This window comes from Onychomys torridus, chromosome 16 (assembly GCF_903995425.1).
Source record: "Onychomys torridus chromosome 16, mOncTor1.1, whole genome shotgun sequence".
Lineage (NCBI taxonomy): Eukaryota > Metazoa > Chordata > Mammalia > Rodentia > Cricetidae > Onychomys > Onychomys torridus.
The window spans coordinates 43059525-43067366 of record NC_050458.1 but is presented as its reverse complement, the minus strand read 5'-3'; the positions used below and the strand labels follow the sequence as shown (position 1 = coordinate 43067366).

The window sequence follows — 7842 nt, the reverse complement described above, 5'->3', positions numbered from 1 at the left end:
GGATTTTGCTTATCAACCAGGAAGCAATCTTTAATGTATTGTTGGTAATAATCATTTGTCATCTGGGCTGCAAAATCTTTTTTTTTTAAAGCTGTCTTTTGTCTTTAGAATGTAAGTTTTCCCTGAAGTTCATTTGGAAGGATCGTTTTAGCTGTGTTAGCAAGAACATTTCAACAGTTAAGAGCAATGACGAGAAATTTGCCCTCATAAAGTGATTAAGAGCTATCCCCACTGACTGACTACCGAACGGTCAACCACACAGATCAATGAACACAACTCGAAACGGATATGGTGAAAGTGGTACCTACAATCAGGGCTGAAAATAATGTGTGGATTGACCAGATTCCTGATGGATTAAATGAGAAGTGAGAAAAAAAAAAATCCTCTCGTGGTTAGTAACTAAAATAAATAAATGCAATACACCCTTAAAAATAATTTAGCGATAAATATCTCAGAGGATGTGTCCCAAGTTAATTACTCGGAGGTAAAGCATTCCAAGCAGAGGGACCCACCAGAGCAAAGGTTCAGAGGCTGGAGGACAGCCGCCAGCAGGCTCCAAATCGAACTCAGGACGCCCACACGGAATGCAGGGTTGAAGCCATGCCCGCCCCCACAGCCATCATAATTATGTAAAATACCACTTTTCCCATATATGGTACTTAATATCTGTTCTCCTGGTAGGGCAGGACGAAGGCAAAACAAGGCTCGCGGGGCGGAGTGTCAGAGCCTCAGACCTTCCCAACACTCTCCCGCCGGCCTCAGCCCGGCCCAGGCTGCGCACCAGAGCCGGGACCTGGAGCCCAGCGCGCCGGAGCCGCCCACTCCTGATTGGGTGTAGTTCACGTCAATCCTCGTCCGGTAACCTGGCTGTCCGTTGGATACGCCCTACGAGGCGGGGCTCCCGCCTAGGAAGCGCCGGGAAGGTGGGGTGGGCGGAGGTGGGAACGGATGGGGAGGAGGAATCCTAGCTGGTTGGCATCCGTCCCTTGTCTGTGATAGGCTGTAGATATGTGTCAGTTTCGGCCAGACTCCTGCTGGATTGGGCGGTTTGGGGAGGGGCGGGCGCCCTCGGGAGCTCCGCCCCGACCCGGCGAAGGCTACAGGCCCGTCCTCTTCTGGAAGGGCGGGGCGGGGCGGGCGGCGTTCAGCAGAGCTGGGTGCGGTGAGGCGCGCAGAGCACCGCGGTTCCTGGGCAGGGCACGGAAGGCTCAAGAACCTGAGCTGCTGCGGCTCGAGTCTCGCGTTCGCTCCACCCCGCCGCGCCGCCCGAGCGCTCGCGAAAGTCCTCTCTGTAGAACCAGCGCCTGTTCCCCGGGCAAACCCAGGTTCAGGTGAGCGAGCCCTGCCGGTGTGTCCCGCCCCGGGACTCCCGAGCGCGCGCGCGCGGCGACTATACGCTCGGCATTTGGAGCCGGCGGCCCTGTGGTTCTCGGCCTCCGCGTGGCCGGCTCTGGCGCGGTCGGGCGCGAACGCCTAGAACCGGGCTGCGCATCCTCATCCGAGGGGCGCTAGGCAGTGAGGCCTTGGGGTTAGGAAGCCGGGGGACGCAGTCCCCTCCCCGCTGGGAACCTTCCCGGTCTGGGTACTGGGAAGTCGGCCTGCTTCTGTCGCCTGTGCGCTCCCGCCTCCCCGACGGCCGGCTGGGGCAAACTTTTTAACCCCTTCGGGGACGCCGCAATCCGCGGACCGTCCCCCGAGCCCACGGGGATGAAGATGCGGGCTCGGGACAGCGGTTCCTCTAAGTTTTGCAAAGGGAGGTAACGGGCAGGAAGGGACTGCTTGGCAGCTGTCGGGGTGTCCTTCTGAGTCAGGATCGGTCGGTCCCGCCGCAGACATTGCGCCCGGCTCTGTTTCCGCCCTCCGCAGCGGACTTCCTCATTCGCCCGTCAGCCTTCAGGCCGGGAGGGGGCGGGGAGAGGTGCGCTGGGTGCGTGGGAAAAGGGGACCCAGCTACTGAGGGGCCCACGGCGCCAGAAAGACCCCCGTCTGTCCTCATCCAACCTAGGGTTTCTATTGCCCGAGGGCAAAAGGCCCGAGTCTACCCGCGATCGTCCGGCCGCCCAGGCATGCACCTGATTCCACCGCACCCTGGGACGCCACGCCCGGACCAGTGTCTGGGAGCTGGCCGTGACTTTAGGACCAGGCCCGGCTACTACTGCATCTTTTATGTTAGGGTTAGAGGCGGAGTTTTGAAGACATCCCCCACTTCCCTGTGCAAGGGTCCTCACCCCATCCTGTTCTGGGGCCACGCCCAAGGCAGAACTGCTCTCCGCTTCTCCTGGTCCTTATATCCCAAGCAACGGAGTTTGAATCCTCCAGGACTTGCTTGCAGGCAGTAGTGAAATTGAGGGCAGGGTGGGCCCGGGCGGGTGCCTGAGGCCCCACCCAGCGGTGTTAGGGAAAAGGTTTCTGGGAAGTCCCAGGTCTTTCTTGGGAGACCCGGAGGCTACCTCGGCTGGGCAGTGGAGAGGTCGGTCCAGTGGCTTTTCAGTTCTCTCTGAGTCGTTTTCTGGATTTAGCAAGATTTCAAAGTAACTGTTGCCTGCTCCCTTCGGCAGCACCCCTACTAAAATTGGGACGATACACAGATTCATGGCCCCTGTGAACGCAAATTCGTTCAGTGTTCCATATTTTTAGCCAGCGCAGACTGGCGCATCCCAGCCATCTCTGGGCAAGCGGCTCACTCTCAAGCACGATTGGGAGGTCTCCTCGCCTGAGTGGCGCTCCCTCATCTGCTGGGTGCCAGCCAGCCTCAGGACCTCCACCTGAACTTCTTATCACGCTGCTTAGACAGCTGTGTAACCCCCCTGGAGTCCCTCCCCAGTCTTGGACCAAGTTAAATAAACAACAACAACAACAACAAATTAAAAAGGTAACTGTTTTAGCCCCTTTAGGGAAGAATTTTAGCCCCTTGTTCACAGCAACATTGTAGCCATTTCTGACTCCACGGTCTAGAGGCCAGGCTGATAACCTCACCTGTCTACCTTCTTTTTGTTCAGGAGGCAGGCTGCTTGAAGGCCTGTTTAAGACAATCTCTCAATATCAGTCAGTTTATATACAAGGTTGCTATGGGTGGGGGAAGGGCCTATAGATGTGTAATTGAGCAAATATTTAACTGGCTTCTCCTGCCCAGGACTTTGCCAGGTGGTGTGTGTGGGGGTAGGGTGGGGTGGGGTGAGTTGAGTAAGAGCTGGTCCCTGCCCGCAGGCACTTAGGGGAGAGCTGAGACAAATCAGTAGGTGACTTTAGTGTGAGGTGGACATGACAAGAATTCCGGAAAGGTACCGTGAGGCATCGGACTGCCCTGTGAGAGCTTGTTGGCCTCCTGAAGAGACTTGTGTCCTGGGGAAATTGGAAGGCTTCAAGGAGTAACAGTGGCACACTGAGGTACAAAGACAGCTAGTGCTGTGTCCCAAACAAGCCAGGGACAAAGGACTCAAGGGATTCCTAGGTTTGGGGGGGGTGGCGAGCCTGCTGTCCAGGGCAGGCAGGGAAGCCACCATGAGGAAGGAAGGCATTTCAGGCTTGTCAGTCTGAGGCAAGCACGTGGTGAAGGAAAGTGGGGAGTCATTTAATGGATAATTGGGGAGTAATTAAAAGCATCGCGGGATTGCTCAGTGCAGTTTGAGAGGCAGTGTGTGGTGTGGGTGACAGTCCAGAACTTTGCTCCTGTACTCTGCAGGTCCTGGCAGGGCAGGTGGGCAGGTGGGCAGGTGGGCAGGAGCAGGTTCCCCTCCAACCAGCATTAGCAAGTTCTGTTGGGAGGCATTATGTCACCCTGGGGGGAAGGGAAGCTGGAGTCAGGGACTCTCAGTGGGGCTGCTGGTCTGAAGGGCCTGAGAGGGGAGAGGAGAGGAAGGACTGGGTTCTGGTTTATCTGGTTTTTATTTATTTATTATTATTTTTTAACTTTTGAACTTTTTAACCAAAGGGTTTGGAGATAGGGCAGCTTTTCTCTTGTGGAATGAAGTGTGCATGTTAATCACAGCCTGCCTTTTTTTGCCTGGTCTTGCTCTAGAAAAAAACAAAACAAAACAAGGATCTCTTAGCTCTTAAAAAATGCAGCATTGTTACAGGGAGCCGATAGGGTATTGCTAGAAATGGGGCTGCTAGAGTTTTGCTCACTTCCTCTTCGAACTAATCCTTCAATAAAGTACTTAAGACAGCCCCTACCAGCTTGACATCTTTATTTCAAAGGGGGAGGAGGGGTTAGCTGTTGTTTTCCTTCTCTTGGGAGGTAGGGGAGAGCTAAAGCAAAGGGAAAAAAAATCCTTGCCTTGACAGCTTCCTCCAAGCATCATGTTCCAAAAATATTTAGAATAACAAAATCTGTGTGTTCTCTTAATTAAACAAACGTCCTAATTTACTGAGCATAAAACAGCATCTCCGCCCGCAGGGGCAGGAAGTACATTTTCCTTTTGTGCTGCCCCAGAGAATCACCGTCTCAGCTTTAACCCTTGGTGCTCTGAGCCCCTGGGCTCAGGGCCTCTGGTGACAACAGAACAGAGCCCTGGTTGCCTAGGCAACTGGCTCAGAGACCTCTGTTTAAAAATTTTTTTTTTAAATACAGAAAAGTTTGTGTGTGTGTGTGTGTGTGTGTGTGTGAGAGAGGGAGAGACAGAGAGAGACAGAGAGAGAGACAGAGAGACAGAGACAGAGACAGACACTAACTTAGGGGAGTTGATTCTTCTCTTCTACCATGGGATCCTTGGGATCTAACTCAGACTGAGTGGCAAGGGTCTTTAATCCACTGAGTTGGCCCCAGAATCCCATTTTTAAAGTTGGGAAGCATGAGTGGGTCAGGGAAAGAACATGAACTGTGGTGATATGGCAGAATTCAAATTTACCCCTTCCCACTAGCTTTGTGACATTGCGCACATTATTCAACTCCCTCAGTTTTCCCATCTGGAACATGGGAATCACTGGATCTACTCTGCAAAACTGAAGGCAAGAGCTAGAAGAAGTAATCATGTGCAAGGCCTGCTGTATAGTGGCATGTACACCTTTTCTTTCTTTCTTTTTTTTTTTTTTAATTAACCATAGATTTTATCACTCTTACCTCACTAGGTGGTTATGTGAGGGTAAAGGGTAGACCATTTTCCTTGGTTCCCAACTCATTATTTTTTTCTACCTTTAAAAAGGGGTCCGTGTATCATGGGGTGCTTGGGGGTCACCTTGCAGGGGCGGGCAAAATGCCAAAATCTTAGTGGCTTTAAGGCTATCTATGCTTTTGGGTATACTTGCTTATGAATGTGGGCTAAATGGTATGTTTTGAAGCGCTGGCCTAGGCAGAAGTTGCTCATGCTGGCTGTATGTTTCTTTGTTGTTGTTGTTGTTTTTTTCCTAAAACATGGTTTTCCATGTTCTAGGCGATAGGCAAGGGTAGTGTGGAAAGAACACCACCAGACTTGAGTATCAGGAGACCTGGCTTCCAGCTGTGGTGCTGGTAGAAGGTAGGTTTGATCTGTTAGAGAAGGTCACATTCCCTGTGAGAGTGTAGCAGTTCATATGCCTACTGGTATACTGGGGTGCCTGGGAAGCTACATTTGAGGGACTTCCTTCCAGATGCCTCTGCTTCCCCACATGAGTGCTTTATGGGTGGGGTATAGGTTGCACACCTTTTCCTTTTTTTGGTAGAGATTTAAAAAAAAGTGTGTGTGTGTGTGTGTGTGTGTGTGTGTGTGTGTGTGTGAGATGAGTACAGGTGCCAGAAGAGGCCAGAGGTGTGGGATTTCCCCCTTTAGCTGGTGTTGTAAGCCACACGATGTGAGTACTGAGGACCGAACTCCAGTCCGCTGCCAAAACAGTGTGCACTCTTAACCACTGGCCATTTCTCCAGCTCCAGGCACACCTCTTTTTCAAAGGTAGTTTTGACAGTATCTGCTGATGCGTATTCCCTTCTAACTGCATCCTAGGCACTTGCCCCACAGATAACTGGACTGTGCAGAAGGAAATGTCTGAGGATAGGCACTGTGGCATCTTCAGAGAAGAAGGCAGGAAACAAGCTCACTATCCATTAGAAAGGTCACGTTAATCATGGCACAGCTGTACAGCGGAAATCCTTGCAGCCCTTAAAAGACAGGCTAATCTCTATGTGCTCATAGGGCATGTTCTTCGAGGGGGATGAAAAGGCTGTGTTCCCATTTGTGGGAAACCTTTCACCTCTGCTATTTTATTGAGACAGGATCTGATTGTTAGGTTCAGGTTAGCCTTTGCCTTTCTACCCCTGACCACTTGAATGCTGGGATTGCGGGTCTGTGCCATCATACCTGGTGGAGGTGGAAAGGGCTTAAAAATGGACTGACCTGCTCTTCTGGCTTAGAACACTGATTCCTGTTTTCCTCAGCCTGCCTCAATCTCTCTAGAATGACAGATGTACTGTTCCGATCATCCCATCACCCACCCCAGCCTGGGAAATATGGGGGGTGATTCCTGTTTTGGCTATGAGAAAAAGAAGCTTGCATGGATTTGTTGTTGAGACAAGGTATCACTATGTAGCCTTGGCTGGCCAGGATCTCACTGTGTAGACCAGGCTGGCCTTGAACTCATAGAGATCAGCCTGCCTCTGCCTCCTGAGTGCTGAGATTAAAGGTGTGTGACCCCTTCTTTTGTAACTTGGGGTCATAGGATTTGAAAGTACACCCCTTTTCTGCTCTGCCCCAGTTAATTGCTCCTACATCTGGTCTGTGGTTTTTAATGCATCAGCAGTGGAAAAACTCAAGTTCTCGACAGTGTGATCAAAGGGACATGGTGACTTGGAGAGACCCTGACCTTTGTCTCCAGGAAGGGCTGATGCCAGCCTCAGATGCTGTGGGTGCTGGAGACGCTGCCAGCTCTCCTCATTCCTTTCCCCAGTGAAGCCTGAGGAAGAGCCTCCGAGGGTTTTGAGCAGGCCCTGCCCCCTGCCAGACAGTGTGGAAATTCAGAGTGGCGTGAGTCACCCAAGAGCACGTACAGTGAGTGAGCCAGGCTCTAAAGTGGGCCTGCCACCACATGGGCAGGTGGTTGAAGGCACCGGGAGCCGCTGCTCCTTGGCTGTGATGTGAGTCTCTTTAAAAAGGACCTGAGGCATGGTTGTGCTAGACTTAGTCAGGCTCCACACTGACTGGTTTCCCGAGCCTGAGGTGATTCAGCACTGGGCAGGTGGCTGGAGAAGAAGGAGGCTCCTGGGCCTTGACTGAGGCCTCTCCATGCTGGTTGTGAATGCCCAGGACCCTCCCTTGGCTGGGGAGATTGCACTGTTCTCTGGAAGGAAGTCGCTGGTGAAGGGTGAGGCTCCTGCAGGACAGGTTGGACTGCAGCCTATCTGCTGCCTAGAGGTAAGAGCGACTGATCTTTTCCATGCCCCAAGTTACTTCCTTGTGGCCTCTCAGATGGATCTCTAGGTCCTTATGGTGCTTTGCCAAGAAAAAAAGGCATCTCCCAGGGAGGCCTCTATGGTCCCTCTGGGCTGGATGCCTGTTTCCATAATGTTTATGTGTTAAGATAGCCATAGATGAATTTCTTTCATTTATAAGGATGTCACTGACCAAGAGGACATTTACAATTTGGAATCTTGATCCTTAGATTTTTCTATGTTTTATTTTTAATTTTCTTCCTCTGCAGTGCTGGGAATCAATCAGTCCCAAGGTTTAGATGCTAGGCAACTACCTTGCCACTGCGCTTTCCCCCAGAACTACCCCCCAATCTCTGAATATTGATTCTAATTGTAAATGATCCCAATTGAAAGAAAAACCATTGGCATCAATGCTGGGAATGGTGGTGGTGCACACCTTTAATCCCAGCACTCAGGAGGCAGGGCCCGGTGGATCTCTGTGAGTTCCAGACCTTCCAGGACGACAG

At 51.8% G+C, this 7842-nt stretch overlaps 1 protein-coding gene across 2 annotated transcripts in view; it reads left to right on the top strand.

Annotated features, from left to right (window-relative positions):
* Nucleotides 1–1117: 1117 nt before the first annotated feature.
* The window catches only part of Myh9 (myosin heavy chain 9), an 85461-nt gene continuing 78736 nt past the window's right edge, over nucleotides 1118–7842 (top strand). For both annotated transcript variants that reach the window (XM_036207789.1, XM_036207788.1), the window contains exon 1: nucleotides 1118–1331. The gene's annotated coding sequence lies outside the window, so the exon portion shown is untranslated. The remainder of the gene's footprint in view (nucleotides 1332–7842) is intronic.